The following is a 16,903-nucleotide window of genomic DNA, read 5'->3' as shown; positions in this document are numbered from 1 at the left end:
GACAACTTCACAGCTACACTTCCCTTGTCAAGTTCTTCTGCCATTTCCCAAATCACAATAATAGGTTCTTCTCCCATCATACCTGAACCTGCAACAATTGCAAGGCCCAGACTTCAGCTGCGGCAGTTGGACAAGTGACTGATGGGTCTGGAGACCAAGTCCTATGAGGAAAGGTTGAAGGAGCTGGGTATGTTTAACCTGAAGAGGAGAAGACTGAGAGGGGATATGATAACCATCTTCAAGTACTTGAAGGGCTGTCATATAGAGGAGGGTGCCAAGTTGTTTTCTGTTGCTCCAGAAGATCGGACCAGAACCACTGGGTTGAAATTAAATCAAAAGAGTTTCGTCTAGACATTAGGAAGAATTTTCTAACAGATAGAGTGGTTCCTCAGTGGAGCAGGCTTCCTTGGGAGGTGGTAAGCTCTCCTTCCCTGGAGGTTTTTAAGCAGAGGCTAGATGGCCATCTGTCAGCAATGCTGATTCTATGACCTTAGGCAGATCATGAGAGGGAGGGCACCCTGACCATCTTCTGGGCATGGAGTAGGGGTCACTGGGTGTGTGTGTGGGGGGAGATAGTTGTGAATTTGGTGCATTGTGCAGGGGGTTGGACTAGATGACCCTGGTGGTCCCTTCCAACTCTATGATTCTATGATTAGCACAGATGGCTGGGGAAGCAAAGGAAATGTACAGAACTGAGAAGCATGCACATACATGGAGCGGTGTAGGAATTGCTTTCATACAGTGCTGAGCCTGTCCCCAGTTGCTATGGCTCTGGCGATGTGGGCAGTGCGCCTTGCCCACTCCCAGCAAGTGGAGTATTATGGGTTAGAACATGGGCACTTGCAGTAACTTGCCATTTTGCGTGTACTTTGATTTAAGTAAGTACTGTTGACAGGCTTAAGATTTACTAGTACGTGGGTGGCGGAATTAGCATTCTTCCACATAATAAATGCCAATCCTGATTTCCACTTTATCCAGGCTTCATATAGTGGTTGAAGTGCTGGACAAGGATCTGGGAGACTCAGGTTCGAATCCCCACTCTTTGGGGAACTTTGCTAGGTGACCTTGGACCAGTCACGCAGTCTCTGCCTAGCCTACCTCCCAGGGTTGTCGTGAGGATAAAATGAACATGAGAATGATATAAGCTGCTCTGGGGCCCCACTCGGGAGAAAGGCAAGGTATAAACAAAGTAATAAGGTGGATGTGCACCACTGTCTAAATTTGACTGTTGCTTATAACTGGGTGTTCAACTCTGCAACTCAGCAAAGACCGAAGTGGGTAGCTTTTTTACACTGATTATTTTAAATGTGGGTTTAGGCCCCAGTTGCCAAGTAAGCCATATTCCCCATATACCTACATTGGGGGCACACATGTATTCTGACCACATGTAGCAACTACACTGTTGTCAGATAAATATACTGGAGAGCTAAGAAAACCTGGAAATACCCCAGCATGACCTATGGAAAGATATGAAATTGCTGGGAAAAGAAAGGATTCCATCTTTTTCCATTCCCCCAGAATTAAAAACTCCCATGCATGTGGGTAAATAACAGACGTCTTTGTAGAGATTGCATTACGCCTGGGAGATAGAAACTGGGGAGGTTGTTAAAAGCTTTTATGGCTTTTTATGAATGGCTGTTTCCCTTGCGGTCACCCCTCCGAATGAGGGCAAAACGCAGGGCAACACCATCAGAGCGACGTGACCTCTAATGGTTGGAAACAGCATCCATAATCAAAACAAAGATCTGAAGTCGTTGTTCCAGCCGCAGCCATGTCATGGACAGTACAGTCACGTAGTCAGTGCCAAACACCCCCCCTTGCAACATCCACAGCTTAATGGGCCGTCAACAGCGATCCTGTTATCAAGATGAGTTGTTCTTCAACCTATGCAACAGCGATCCCAGGAAGTTTGTACAGATCTAACCCATTGTTCCAGAATGTTAATCTCTTCAGCAGAAGATTTCCAGTTCCTCCCGGGTTGCAAAAGCCATCGGAATCAGAATAGATTTCCAAATTCCCACTACCCCACCCCGGTAGCCACAGCTTAATCCTTTTGTCACCTTTTGTCACCTGGGAACCTAGGAGGGGTGAAACCCCTCTCTCCGCCCCCAGAGAAACAGTATACCTGGGGTGCCCCCAGCTCATTATTTTACCTTATGTCTTTCCTGGCACCTTTACAGTTACTCTGTCGGTTTGGGTTTTGCGCAGCCCGACCACGCTCCCTCCCGCCTTGCTGGTCAAGTCTACGGGAACCCCTGCCCCCATCTCGGTTGTAACTTTCAATCTGTCTTAGTCTACATTAACTTGGACAACACTGCATCTGAAGGTAGATATTACCCCTCCTCAGCAATTCCTATTTGTGCTTGAACTCCTCTTTTTGACTTCCTAGAATTCTTTGTATGTGTGTATGCAACATTGACTTGAATGAAAAAAACATAAACACTTTTAATTGGAAATCTATTGCTTCTGTCTTTATTTAAAGGTCACAGTTACGGGCTCTGGTAGACAAAGGTTGCGATACCGCTATAAAATAAATATTGTAATTTGCCATCTTGCTTTCTAATTCCCCAAGTTAAAGGGCAATTTGGCTAACAGATTACTGGTGGAGAATGCGGGCAACCCTGCACGTGTGAATGCACACGAGTCGACACGTGTTTGTATTCAGCGGGCAGACGTAGGAGGAGGTTTCTGTGACTCTTTAGATTTGGACCAGACTCGACAGTTCGACTAAATTGCCATTTAAAACCTGTGTGTGTGTGTGTGTGTGTGTGTGCTTGGCTCTAGTGAGCGGGGTTTGTGGGTTTGGCTCTCCAAAAAGTCCAGGTGCAATCCGGGCCAACTTCCCGGCGATGCAAGGGGTCTGGAAGGCGAAGCCCTGGGAATCATATCTCTCTCTTGAGACTCCCCATTTGCATCTATCTGGGTTGGGATTTGCAGTGTAGGTTGCACGTAGACACCCGCACGTTCTACGCCCAGGCTCATATAAAAAACCCCGTTGCTTCGAACCCCTCCCCCATAGGAGAACCTCCCCCCCCTCCGTTCGCCCAGCCTTAGCCAGATGGACTTTTTTTTTCACTCACCCCGGACGCGGAGTGAAGTAGTGAGCGAGGAGAAGCGCTCACACATAGGGTTGAAATTACCCCAAAAACCTAGGACCGAGGAGAGGCCACTCCCACTAGGCAGGGACGCGCAGCTCACCCTTAGGAGATCTGCCAGGAAGCGCTCCCAAGTGGAACCAGCATCTATCCCTTAGGAAATTTGCCAAGAGACGTTTCCACGACCAAACACGAGCACTCCTTCCTTAGAAGGGTGTAACAGGCCAGCATTCCCTCCTTAAATGGTTTGCTACCGGGTCCCAATATCGAGGCGTATACATCTCCCTTAGGAGTGTACCAAGAACGTCTCCATAAACAAAAACGCTCTCCTTCCTTAGAAGGACTGCTAAGAAAAGGGTTTTCCTGCAACCAAAACAAGCAGTTTTCTCCTTAGAGCATTTGCTAAGCATTCAATACAAACTCTGCCATGACCATCCTGGAAACAAAATATAAAAAACAGTCCAACCTTCCCAAATTGGAGAAATGGCTGGCAAAGAAGGGAGAATGTCCCTGGGAAGAGGGAGCCTTTAAAGAAACCTCTGACCCATTAACAATGCTCAGGGACACGATCCAAGAGCACTGCGAGAAAACCAAGCCTTCCTCCAAACAGAAGGATCGCCATATAGCCTGGGGTCTATACTCCGACATTAGAGACAGCCTCTCCATGCAAAAAAAGGCACTGGAGGCAGCAGAAGAACTCCAGAGTAAATTGGTGTCTACAGAAGGAGAATATTTAAACAGGATATTGGAGACAGAGGAAGAAGTACACTTCCTAGAGGCTTTAGGAAGAACTCACTCTAGAAAAAGTAGATCTCAACCTAGAAAAGCGAGGTTTAGCCACCTCTCTGGAGGAGACCAACCAGAAGAAAGAAGTTCTAGTGCTCCATAACAAACAACTGGAAAAGCAATTAGCAGCAGCCATGGCGCAATTGTCCAAGGCAACTCAAGCTGCACAGTATCTGGCCGAGAAGGCTAAGATAGAGACGGCGGCCGTATCACATGATGCGTGCCACAAAGAGATTAATTCTCTAAGGCAACAATTAGGGCTGCAACATGCCCTCATCTCAACAGTTCACCCAGAAACTGCAATCGAGCTGCCAGCCCCCTCCGCCTCACTATACCCAGTTCTCCCACAGGAGACTACGGGTGCCAAGAAGCTCCAAATCAGCCCGTTAACCCAATCCTGGCCAAGGTAATAAACACCAGTGCTCGAGAGGGAGAGGCCGAGGGTGTAATTACCCGTAAGGTGGTCAGTGAAACTAGGAACTGCCACCCAGATGAAGTTAAGGCCATTGCGTCTCAAGTGGGTCCCTTTACAAAAGAAACCGCAGTATCATGGATAGCCACCATAGCTTTAGCCCTGTCCTCAATCAAGGCCAGGGCTGTTTTGGCTCTGGCTCAAGCCTGGTGAAAAGCTATGCCCAGTGAGGTTTGGGCCCTGTGAATATCTTTTCATTAATAGATTAATATGCTTTTCGATGACGCTGTTAAAGTTTTTTGTATGATTTATGAAATGAATGTGTTGTTGAAAAGTACCAGACAGTAAAATATTTTAAAAATAATAAAAATTTTATGGAAAAAAAAAAAAAGCTATGCCCAGTGAGGTTTGGGCCCTGTGAGATCCAAAACCATTCTGCAGGGCCTGTAAAACTGAGGTGTTCCGCCAGGCAAGTGGTTGAGGGCAGCGACAGTCTTCCATCTGGCTGGCCCCCCTTCTCCTTTCCCCCCTCCTTCTCCATTCTCTGCTGTTTCCCACAAATAGTACAAATTGTTAGTGCTGCTGTATTATTATGTTATATTATAGATGTATCTGCTGCTGTGTCAGTAACGGTGCCGGTTTTATTGTTGTACTTAATGTAATTATTTACTGTTTTTAGATTGTTTTGAAGTGTTGGGAGCTGCTCTGAGCCTGGGTTGGCCAAGAAAGGACGGCCCAAAAATCAAATAAATAAATAAAAATATTGTCGAAGGCTTTCACGGTCAGAGTTCATTGGTTCTTGTAGGTTATCCGGGCTGTGTAACCGTGGTCTTGGAATTTTCTTTCCTGACGTTTCACCAGCAACTGTGGCAGGCATCTTCAGAGGAGTAACACTGAAGGACAGTGTCTCTCAGTGTCAAGTGACACTGAGTGTCAAGTAACACTGAAGGACACTGTCCTTCAGTGTTACTACTCTGAAGATGCCTGCCACAGTTGCTGGCGAAACGTCAGGAAAGAAAATTCCAAGACCACAGTTACACAGCCCGGATAACCTACAAGAACCAAATAAATAAAAGTCGGTACACTTTCAGGCCAAAAAGCTTTTACTATGAATCCAAAAAAGAAGGGCACAGGGGAGGAGGCAGAATGCCTCGCTTTAAGACTGCATAAAATTAGAGTGTCGAGGGCATTGACTCTATATCACTTTGAACAGATATTAAATATGTGGAGAAAGTTACCCAAAGCCTGATCTAGTGCTTACTCAGAAGTAAATCCCATTAAGTTTAGCGGTACTTACTCCAAATTAAGACTGCATGGAAAAGCAACTTAAATCTCTTTACCACAGAATGTTAGCGGATGAAATTAGGTTCTAGTCTATGAATAAATGTGTCCTGTTATTCAACGGTGTTAATATGATTAAGGCGAAAAATGCAAGCTAATCTGTTTGGTTACAAATCACTGACACAGCAGACAAAAGAGGCCCGTATACATACAAGGGACAATGCAAGGCAGGAAATACACTTTCAGAGCTATTTCTAGCATAGTATAGTGGTTAGAGCTTGACAATCCCAGGTGCTAGGTTGCCATGGTGCCTAGAAATTGCACAGAAGTGCCTAGTATTTTTAGCGATGATTTTATTGTAGGGTCTCTCTATGAGAAATACAAAGCTTATTTATCATTTCACATCAGAACATGTTTCATTGTGCAGCATAATGCATTTTTTGTTGTCGTTGCTTGTTTATATGTTAACTTTACAGTATTCAGTTTTGGGAGATGAATTCCATTCTTAACCACTTGCTTTCTATACTGGCTCCAATATTTCTAGCATAGTATAGTGGTTAGAGTAGAGCTTGACAAATCCCAGGTGCTAGGTTGCCGTGGTGCCTAGAAATCTCAGTGGTGCCCAGTATTTTTAGCAGGTGCTAGGTTGCCGTGGTGCCTAGAAATCTCAGTGGTGCCCAGTATTTTTAGCAGGTGCTAGGTTGCCGTGGTGCCTAGAAATTGCACAGAAGCGCCTAGTATTTTTAGCAAAGATTTTATTGTAGTGTCTCTCTTTGAGAAATACAGAGCTTATTTATCATTTCACATCAGAACATGTTTTGTTGTGTGGCGTAATGCTGATTTTTTGTCATTGCTTGTTTATATGTTAATTTTACAGTATTCAGTTGTGGGAGATGAATTTAGTTCTTAACCACCAGCTGAGCGTCGGCCGGGCACAGCCAGGGGGAGATCGGGACCAGCAGTGCGTCCAGAGACCGCCGCCCAACCCGGAAGCAGGCAAAAGGGCCCAACCCTTATGGGCTCGGGGGCGGGGTTTGGAGGGGAGGCAACCTTATGAAAGGGAACCCCAGCAGCCTTCTCTATGCAGCAGGGAGGAAGCAGCGCTCTGCCGGACAGACACAGGAACCCCAGCACTTTCCTCTCGGCGATTCAGCTCCAGTTACGGTAACACACACATTCACTCCATAAGACACACAGACATTTCCCCTCACTTTTGATGAGGAAAAAAGTGTGTCTTATGGAGCGAAAAATACGGTAGGTTTTGTGGTAGCAATAATTAGAACATATGGTAATTAATTTAAGAAACTCCGAAGACTGAAAAACGAGCCTGACTCATGTTTTAGAGCTGGGTCCTAGAGCCAAAGAAAACCTTTCTCCTTAACAAAACAATTTCAAAGGCTGTCTTTGCAAAAAGCAGAAACAAACCAACAACAAAAAATTGGCCTGATAATGCATAATGAAGAAGAAGAGCTGGTTTTTAATATGCTGACTTTCTCTACCACTTAAGAATCAAACCAGCTTACAATCACTTTCCTAAAATAAAAACTATTATTTAGTTTTTATTAGTTTTAGAGAGTAATCCTAAGCATGTCTACTCAGAATCCTACTCCTGGCTTACTCCCAGGAAAACATTATTAGGATTGCACTGATAGAAAACTACATGCTGACTATTATTGACAATGCAGTAGGCCTCAATCACAGCAAAACCAACAGAAAAATCCCATCTACTATTCTGTCTCCCTACCAAGGAGCTCAGGGAAATATTCATTTTCTCTTCCTCATTTTACCCTCTGTAAGACCTGACATAGGTAAAGGCAAGAAATGAGAGCCAATGTGGTGTAATGGTCAGAGTGTCAGACTAGGATGTGGGAGACCCAGGTTTAAATCCCCACTCTGCCATGAAAGGTTGCTGGGCAACCTTGGACCAGTCACACAGACTCGGCCTAACCTACCTCACAGGGTTGTTGTGAGATAAAATGGAAGAGAGGAGAATGACGTAAACTGCTTTGGGTCCCCGTTGGGTAGAAAGGCGAGGTATAAATGGGTGAAAACGCATGGTTGCTTTAGCCTCCTTTAGTCCCTGTTTCAGTCAGGATTTAGCCAGGATAGAACCAACGAAGTGGCAGATTGCTGAATTGACAGAATAGATGCAGGTGAGAAATGGCATTTCTCAAAGGCCCATTCCGCTTCCCTGTAAATAGAAAAGTAGGGCAGCATGTGACGAGCTAGGCTGGAACTCTAAAAATTATGTACTTGCAGGCAATTTTTAATCAAGCTGTATATTAAAATTCACATGAACACATGAAACTGCCTTATACTGAATCAGACCCCTGGTCCATCAAAGTCAGTATTGTCTGCTCAGACCAGCAGCGGCTATTCCAGGTCTTTCACATCACCTACTTGCCTGGTTCCTTTAAGTGGAGATGCCAGGGATTGAACCTGGGACCTTCTGCTTATCAAGCAGATGCTCTACCACTGAGCCACAGCCCTTCCCTGTAGCTCATCTACCATCTTATTCTACTATGTGCAAACCAAGCCCTAATCTGCCACACCAACCACTGCATCACACTGGTTATTATGTAATTTGTGATTTTTGTAATGAGAATGTTGATCATTTTTCTCTTTAAGAAAGTTCCTCCTCCCCATAACACTCCCCTAATTCTACCCCTTGTCTAGTTTTGGCAACCTATACTACACAGATGAAATATTCAGTGAGGTAATGGTAGGCACACTTTGTCAAATTTATGTAAAGCCTTATATATAAGCTTAGTTTTCGTCTGGAACTGAGGGCATAATTTTGGTAGTTGGGAGACTTTCCCATCCTCCTTTGAGGCAGGAAACAAGCTGCAATCCTTTGGCTCTGTAGCCACTTTTACTCGGTTCTTCTGCCTCCAATGAGTCAGCAAGGAAACTTGAGAGTTCGGCCTCATTTTCCTAATGTGCTTTATTCTGATTATTCTATACTTACCTACTTCTAGCACAAATCTCTAGAGCTCAGAGCCACTTGGCTAACACTCTTTCACTTCCAGGACCAACTGTGGCATAGGAATGTGAGGATCCTCACCAACATCATGACAAAATCCAGCATATTCCAGGTTGAAACACATAGGTTAAGATCATAGAGTTGGAAGGGATCACCAGGGTCATCTAGTCCAACCCCCTGCACAATGCAGGAAAATGCAGGTTGTTTTTCCTGAAGATTCTCAACCTGAGAGTGGACCACATCAGGGAGATGGACAACATGGAAGCATTTTAGCTCAGCAGACAGTAAGTATTACCAGGAGAACGGCAACAATACCATTCAGTATTCATACAAATCTGCAACTGGCTGGCACTAGTCAATCTCTTCGCCTCGTGGCAGAACATGACCCCCCACACACACACACACTTCAGCTGCTTCCATTACAAGGAAGTGGAACAAGTGGACGCCCTCACTTCTTCAGCATGGTGTAGCGGTTAAGAGCGGTGGTTTGGAGCAGTGGTCTCTGATCTGGAGAACCGCGTTTGATTCCCCACTCCTCCACATGAGCGGTGGCCGCTAATCTGGTAAACTGGATTTGCCCACTCCTACACATGAAGCCAGCTGGGTGACCTTGGGCTACTCTCACTCTCTCAGCCTCACCTACCTCACAGGGTGTCTGTTGTGGGGAGGGGAAGGGAAGGTGATTGTAAACCGGTTTGATTCTTCCTATATAAAAACCAACTACTACTCCTCTTCTTTTTCTGGGGTGAAAGGTCCTCTATCTACCTTCCCTCCATTTTTTGACCATCCTCAAGAAGCTTGAAAAGATAACTCAGAAGGAGGAGGCAGTGATCTGTGCCATACCCCACTGACCGAGGTTCCACAGTTCTCAAACTTCAAGCTTTGTGGACCCCTACTGTAATGGAAACATCTCCTGTCTCAGGGTCCCATATATCCTCCAGACCTGGAGTGGCTCCGCTTAGTCATGTGGAGATTGAGTGGAAGACTTTACAAGGGCAGGGTTTTTCCAAAGAGGTTATCAAAGTAACGTTGGCATCCAGAAGAACTCTGAAGAACTGCACCCAGGCAACCTTCAAAAGATGGTGCAAGAGAAAGAGCATCATGACCACCCTACCAGACATCCATCTTTGAATCCATCCTTCAGCCCAACTGGGAGAGTCTTTATATCTAAAGGTCCCTGGAGTTAAGAGGTTTCTCAAAGGAAAATTCCTTTCTTGTCCCCCTACAATTCATCACTTTCCCTCATGGAGACTGAACGCGGTCTCCAGACATTAACTAGACCTCCCTTTGAACCATTATGAGAAGTGTCTTTTCAGGTTCAGACTATTAAAATCTTATTCCTGGCTATAATTACATCAGCCAGAAGGGTCTTGGAACTCAATGCACTTTCCATTAATCAAGGCATATATGTATTCCAAAAAACAAGGCGGTCCTACGTACAGACACAACTTTCATTCCCCAAAGGTAAATACCTGAACACATGAAGCTGCCTTATACTGAATCAGACCCTTGGTCCATCAAAGTCAGTACTGTCTACTCAGACTGGATGCGGGGTCTCAGGCAGAGGTCTTTCACACCACATCACCTACTCTCCTAGTCTCTTTAACTGGAGATGCCGAGGATTGAACCTGGGACCTTCTGCATTCCAAGCAGATGCTCTACCACTGACCCACAGCCCCTCGTTTTCATAGGAGTCAGGAGATCCGTCTCCAATGCTTTTGCCCCAGTCCTTCTCACCTGAGGGGAAAGTAGTGGCATACTTAGGACTTAAGGAGGGCCCTGAGAATATGAACATCTCCACTGAGAAAGTTAGGCTCCTTATTTGTGGCATTCCATCAGGGCAAGAACAGGTCCAAAAGACCCCAAAGCAGATGGCTATATCTGGGTATAGTGGCAGCTTATGAAGCAAGAGGTCTACCTCTGCCCATGGTCATTATGGCATGCTCATGTAGCACAGCCTCATTAGTTGTTTTTGGCACAAGTGCCCCTTTGTAGAGCAGCAATATGGGTATCTGTGTCTATATTTGTAAGGTATAAGTTTTATACCATAGTCTCAGCTGACATAGGTTGTGGGTTGAGAATCCTACAGAATGTCCTGTGACATGTCTCTGTATTATAAGAGGTCTCACCCTGGGATTCCTCTATAGTTGTTGGACATCCCAACTATTAAAATTATGCCTTCGGTTCCAGATGAGAACAGAACATTGGTCTCTTATAGTGAAAGTTCCTTCTGTCTGGAACCTGACGGCATCATTTTGTCATGCTCGGAAGGAGGGTATTTTATTTTTTCAACATGGGGGGGAGCTAATGTCCGTTTCCCATTCAGTAATGATTGTTACTGTATTTTGTATATTGTCTTCTTCATGGACTCCTCCAAACTGTTTACCACCTGTTGTGATTATGTTATCAATATGGCAGTATGTTTGTTTAAATGTATAACAGTAGCTTCTCCTGGGGCTCTGGAAATCTCACAACTGAGTAGGAGCAGCTACAAATGGAAGAGGAACCAAAGAATTGTGACTTGTTTCCTGCCTCAAAGGATGATGGGAAAGTCTCCCAACTATCAAAATGATACCCTCTAGTTCCAGATAGAATCTTCACAATAAGAGACCAGTGTTGTGTCTTCACTAGAGTTGATAAGCCTGATTGAACACCATACCATTTAAAAAAAAATCTGTCCACATAGAAAACTATCAGGGAACAGGCAACTCAGTCTAGCCCAGAAACAGGTTTACCACCTCAATGAGAATTAAACCAGACTCAGCCCATGTAAATTCTCAAACTACCATCAAGATGAGCTTCTTTCATCCAGAGGACCTTGATCATCTGTATCACCCAACCAAATAGCAAGGAAGATTTTACCACATCTTGGGCATGGGCACATGCTACAATGCATAACAGATACTGGAAAAGCTGTTATCTGAATGGACTCTATTCTTTTCTTAATGGAGCTACTGTAAAGGAAATACACCGTGCATTTCCTTTTGCAACAATACTGCACAACATTCGCTCAAAACTTTTGTTCAGGCTGCAGCCTAGTTACCCCTAGCAAATGTATTTTAAAGCTCTGTTTGTAGTCTGTGAGAGAGGGGGAAGGAACTCTTTCCCAAACCACCTTCCCTTTGAAGCTTGCTCACTGATGGCCCATCTGTCTCCAAGGTGGCACATCCTGTCATACCTTAGCCCTCGCTGGCTCTGAGAATCTCCTGATAATTTGCATTCACTGCAGGAATACAACTTATCTCATGTCTTCAAGAAGTTGGCTAGTGACATGACAAATATGAAATTGGTTTATTGTTTTCCTGAGGAATTCATTGGCTGACTGATCACCAGCTGGTGAGTTCGAAAGGTATAAGAATAAACTTCTTTTGGATAGATGTATGGAGTTTTGGTGACACGGTGGCGTACCCTCATGCTGCATCACTCTGTGATCACTCTGCCCCAGGGAGAAGGGGCAAGAATGATCCTTACAATTGGAAATCTGGTAAAGACTTGGAAGCAAGTCCTTTGTCTCTGTAACCTCTCATAAGCTTCGCCTAAATGCCTAGGAATTACTGTGTAGTTAGCAATTAATAGTCTTTCTTAATTTATGCTATTTTGCCTCACAAATATATTTCTTTCTGTAACGAGCACATTTCTTTAGAATAAAAATCTTTGACTTTACTTTAAAGTCTGCTAAACCCTTTTTGGTCTTAGGGCTAAATCTAAGCGTCTGAATGCGTGTGTGCATGTGTGTGAAAACCACCTACCTTTTGTAACTTTTGTTGACAGCTACCCCCCCTGCAGAGCATCTACTCTGCAGGGCTGGCGCTATCTTTTTGGCCTTTTGGAAACTAGCTGGGGAAGAGTTGCTCTTAGCAGCTCCCTGGGAAAGTTAGCCTTTTGGAACTAAGAGCTGGTGGCAGAATCTACCTATATTGTGCTTTAGGGGGAATCCTGAAGCCCAGTGGGAAGTTTGGGTTTTCTTAGGAAAAGATTTGGCAACTTTTGACCCAAAGAGGAACCGGTTTGCTGGAGAGCAGACCGGACCTCCTCGGCAGCTACTTCACAACAGCAGATCCAAAGCTCATGAAGAAGAGACTATAAAGAAGACGGGGAAACAGTATTGCTAATGTATAGTGCAACATAACAGAATGGGATTTTGTTTTGTTTAGCACGGGTGAGAAACAAGACCAGATTTCTAACTTCAGCGCCGGTTCATTTCTAATTTAGCTGAGCAGGTCTATGGGGCAGGTCTGTAGAGGATGACAGAGCATGCTTCATATCACATCACAACTACAGTACCCAATCTAGTTATGCAATGACCCCATTGTTTTGCTGCTAAAGTCAATAAGAGTGCCACAGCCATGTTTCGAAACACAGGCATTTTTCGCAAGTGATATAACTTGAATTGCATTTCCTGCACCTCTTAAGTTGAATGAGAAAACATCTGTTCTACAGGTTAAATAATAAAGGCTCTCCTGCTTTCTCTTGGGTTAACTGCTACATTCTTGACCAAATGGTGCCTTTTTGTGTTACCTGTGAAAATGTCCAGCTTCATGATCCTGGACAACAGGCCACCAAGCTGCTAACAGTCCACATTTCATGCACCTTATACAAGAGCATTTTTCAGATGTAGCAATTTTTCACAGTTATCACAGTGTCAATGATTTATAGGTAGCTCTTATAGTATTTCAATCAGTTGTTTAAAAGATAGTTGCCTGAAGCAGCAAAAAGGATCCCCCTCCCAAGAAAAGGAAGTGAAGTTAATTAAGGTTTTCATGAGAGGATCTACAGACAAGTTAATTCAGAGTTCATGTTGAAACTTCCTCCTTGGCTAATTGCTTTTCCATCACAAACAAAAGCTTCTATATGTACATGTTGTTCACAAAGCCCCATATGAAACTTGTTGTCTTTATGAAAACTTCACTCAGCACTGAACAATGAAAATGAATTGAAAGAACAGAAGCAGAACCACTGAGCTCTCTGCACAGGCAAGCTAATTCTGCTTTCAGAAAAAAAATAGGTAGAAACTATGCAAGGTCAGCTGTGCATGACTTGGTCTTTAGCTATCTTAACATAGCCTTGTTTAATTTAGTGTACATTCAAGAACTAAACTTCCTTGGCGTTGGGGAATTTCTTGAGAAATTAAGATGCCTAAGAGCAAGAAGAGAGAGAGAGAAAAAAATAGAATCAATCCAAAAGGTGGTGGGCGGGTGCCAAGGGTGGGCGGGTGCCAAGGGAAGAAGAAAGGGGTATTGGGGAGGACACAGCAATCCTGTCTGTTGACCACCATTTGCCCACTCCAGACCCCCAGCGGCATTTCAGGCCTCTGTAGGCACATAAGATATATTTATTTAGGATATATTTATACCCACTGTCTATCAGCAATTCTCCAGGTGGATCGAGAATACAAGGCATGTTTCCCAAAACAGCTTCACCTCTCCTATGTGTCACTCAAAAATGTGCATTTCAGACAGCAAAGACGTGATTGAAGCCCCATCTACACTGTGGGAGGAAAACAGCTGGAGGATTGGGAATTGTGGAGCAGAGAAGCTGCAGGCAGGGTTCAGTTATCCCCATTACCCAAATGGTATTCCCCTCCCAAGCTTTTGAAGAACACAAAAATAGTGTTGGGACTAATTTAGCATCAATTCATGGATTGTTCCTTAAGGGAAAATCTACATGTGATGTCCGGAGATCCATGACTGATTTTCTGGCTTTTGGTTTTAAAAGAAATACAGGTTGTATGTAGCAAGGATGGTCATAAGATACGGGGGGGGGGGGGTGTTTGTTTTTGTTCTGATGGGTCAGAAAACAGAATGGGGGAGGGCTGATTGTTGAAAATGGCCCACAGGAAAAGGCTTCCCCCCACCACTGTCGGGATCAGATTAGAAGTCCTGCAGGGCTACAGCCCCACACACTTTCAAAAAACACTTGGTGGGCGTCAAGAAAGGTGTTCACGGGTACCAGGTTGGGGACTCTTGATCTGGACTTTCACTCAGCTGCAAAACAACACAGCCACACTCTACTCAAACTGGAGTGCAAATCTAGACTCCAAAAACAACCTAGTTCAAGCTGGTACTGCTTATGCTGAGAACTCTTGGATCTGTACTGTTTCTGAAATCTTTTACAGGGCCCATTGCTTCTTCACAGTAGCTCATACTCAACAAGGTACCTTCAGGCGCAGCCATGCCAATACACCCCAGCAGACAAATGGGAAAGACTCTTCAACACGACATTTTTATTTATCTTGACTTGCTAACACTGTTTAAAGCTGACCACAACAGAAAAGGTGGCTGGTTCGTTTAAATCATCACATTAAATTACAGCCCGCTCCACTAGCTGTTTCTTGGACTTCATTGCCCTCTTAAGGTTGCCAGATCACCATGCCGCTCTGACAACAGAGGCTGCAACCAGCAGAGTTTCTCCCACTAGACTCTAAACTTAGCAACAATATGTCCCCTTGGCTCTCTCCTTTCCCAGACTATTTTTGTCCTGTCAGCAGCATCCATTGCTAGGCCCTGTATTGCGTCCCAGTCTTTGTTTTGGACTCCTTTTTTCTTCAGGTTCATCCACCATTTCCTGTTCTTAAGACAATGCCTACTTTTTACCTCTAGCTGCACAATCTCTTGACCAGCCTTCCTCAGACTCCTTTGTCCCCCTCATTCATCCCCTCCTCATCATAAGAGCTGTGAAGTTTCTACAACATCTATTCTTTGATTAGCCCATTCTTGCCTGTTTCCTGTCTCTTCTGGTCTTTTCCTCAGGCATCAAACTGTACACACATTTGCATTTCCCAAAACTAGGCGAAACCCATGATCTTCCCTGTATGGGGATGAAGGAGGCAGTGCTCACTCCACTTAAAACACAAATAAAGTGTAACCCCTTCGGATTATATTGCTTTAGAAGGTGAACGACATGTATGTGGTGTTCCCACCATACCTTCTGATTCTATCTATTTGCCAGGTTTTATTTTATATACATACATACACACGTCTGTATGTAAAACCCATCACTAAGCAGTAGTAAGCAATATATTTATAGCTAAGTTACAGTGATCTTCACTATTTTCAATTGGGGATTACTTTAATTAAAACAAAATCTTCAGACAGACCATTCTGGAACCGCCCGCCGAAGCTTCACATCACTGATCAAACCAAAACTGCCCCCCCAAACATACATTTTCCCACCTGGAGACCTCCCTTTGGAAATATTCCCAGGAACCCAAACCACCTTTTTACTGCCTTCTGGCCAAAAAGAAGAAATACTTGGTTTACCCACCCTGCCCATTCCTTCCTTCCAAGTCTGGAAAGAATATGACTCCATTTCCTGCCCTATCAGTGGGACCGGAAGCGTTCCAAAGCGTATGCTCACTCCAAACTAACTGTGTTTATGCAGCTTTGGAGTGCCCGGTCTGTTCACATACCACATGTCTACTTTCCCCTTCTGGAATTGTGGCCGTCCACTCACCTGGACCCCTCCCTGTTTGGGAACGAAATATGTGTCTGCGTGGATCGGTAACTATAGCTGCCGCTTTACCTTTTTCCTCTTTAGACTCTAGTTTACCCCAAGTGAGAGGAGCATACTGCATAGCGTGTTCAGGTGCTTGGAATATCTGATGAATAAAACTGGTTGCTGACAAATAGACACTCTTGATACAATGAAGTGTTCTCTCTTTGGACTGGTATTTAGGAAACATGAGCTACGTATGCGGATGTAAATGAACACTAAAATTTAACAAATTCTCTTAGTTAAGTATCATGGCAATCAGCAAGTTGTATTAATTCTCTTTTTCCATTTTCTTCTGATCACCCCCATTTGTGCCTTTTACAGTCCAGCCTGAAACGAACCCAAGAGAACCCAGGGAAAGATGGGAGAAACTGCTAACCGTCCTTTAACCTTTTTCATGTAGCGAGTATTAGCAGTTTGTTGAATGTCAAAGAGATTCCTATAAAAATGAATAATGATTACTGATAAGAGTGTACTGGATGTGAGCATTTTGCCACTTTGTTTGCTTTATGATCCTGATCTGCTTCTCCTAAAGCCTACAAACTAAGTCAGTGTCCTACAGAAAACTTTAAAAGGGAACAAATTTATTTTCATTCAGCTGTTCCATACAAATTTGTCAAAAACACACAGAAAATTGTGCATGTGGGATATTTAAGGGCATGATTTCAGCCAGTGATCACTGAGATTTAACCCCACCACCCAGCATCAAATGCCTCAGAGCAGACCTGGGACATATGAATGGAGCTGCAAGTATTTCCAGGCATGTGCAGAGTGCCACTGGGTGCTGCTGACACCCCATTCGTACACATCTTTGCTATTAGCCAGCGGGGTTTTCAGGTCTGAAGGTCCAGCATC

At 44.3% G+C, this 16,903-nt stretch overlaps 1 protein-coding gene and 1 non-coding gene across 2 annotated transcripts in view; both read right to left on the bottom strand.

Annotated features, from left to right (window-relative positions):
• CERS6 (ceramide synthase 6) overlaps nt 1-16,903 on the bottom strand; it is a 131,313-nt gene that overhangs the window by 112,571 nt on the left and 1,839 nt on the right. The window lies entirely within an intron of this gene.
• On the bottom strand, nt 7,993-8,061 carry TRNAI-GAU (transfer RNA isoleucine (anticodon GAU)). The gene has a single exon. It is a non-coding gene; the product is annotated as a tRNA-Ile (tRNA).

The sequence above is a fragment of the Euleptes europaea genome, chromosome 15 (genome assembly GCF_029931775.1).
Source record: "Euleptes europaea isolate rEulEur1 chromosome 15, rEulEur1.hap1, whole genome shotgun sequence".
In the NCBI taxonomy this organism is placed as follows: domain Eukaryota; kingdom Metazoa; phylum Chordata; class Lepidosauria; order Squamata; family Sphaerodactylidae; genus Euleptes; species Euleptes europaea.
The sequence above is the reverse complement of the archived record's forward strand: the minus strand, read 5'-3'. Positions and strand labels throughout refer to the sequence as shown.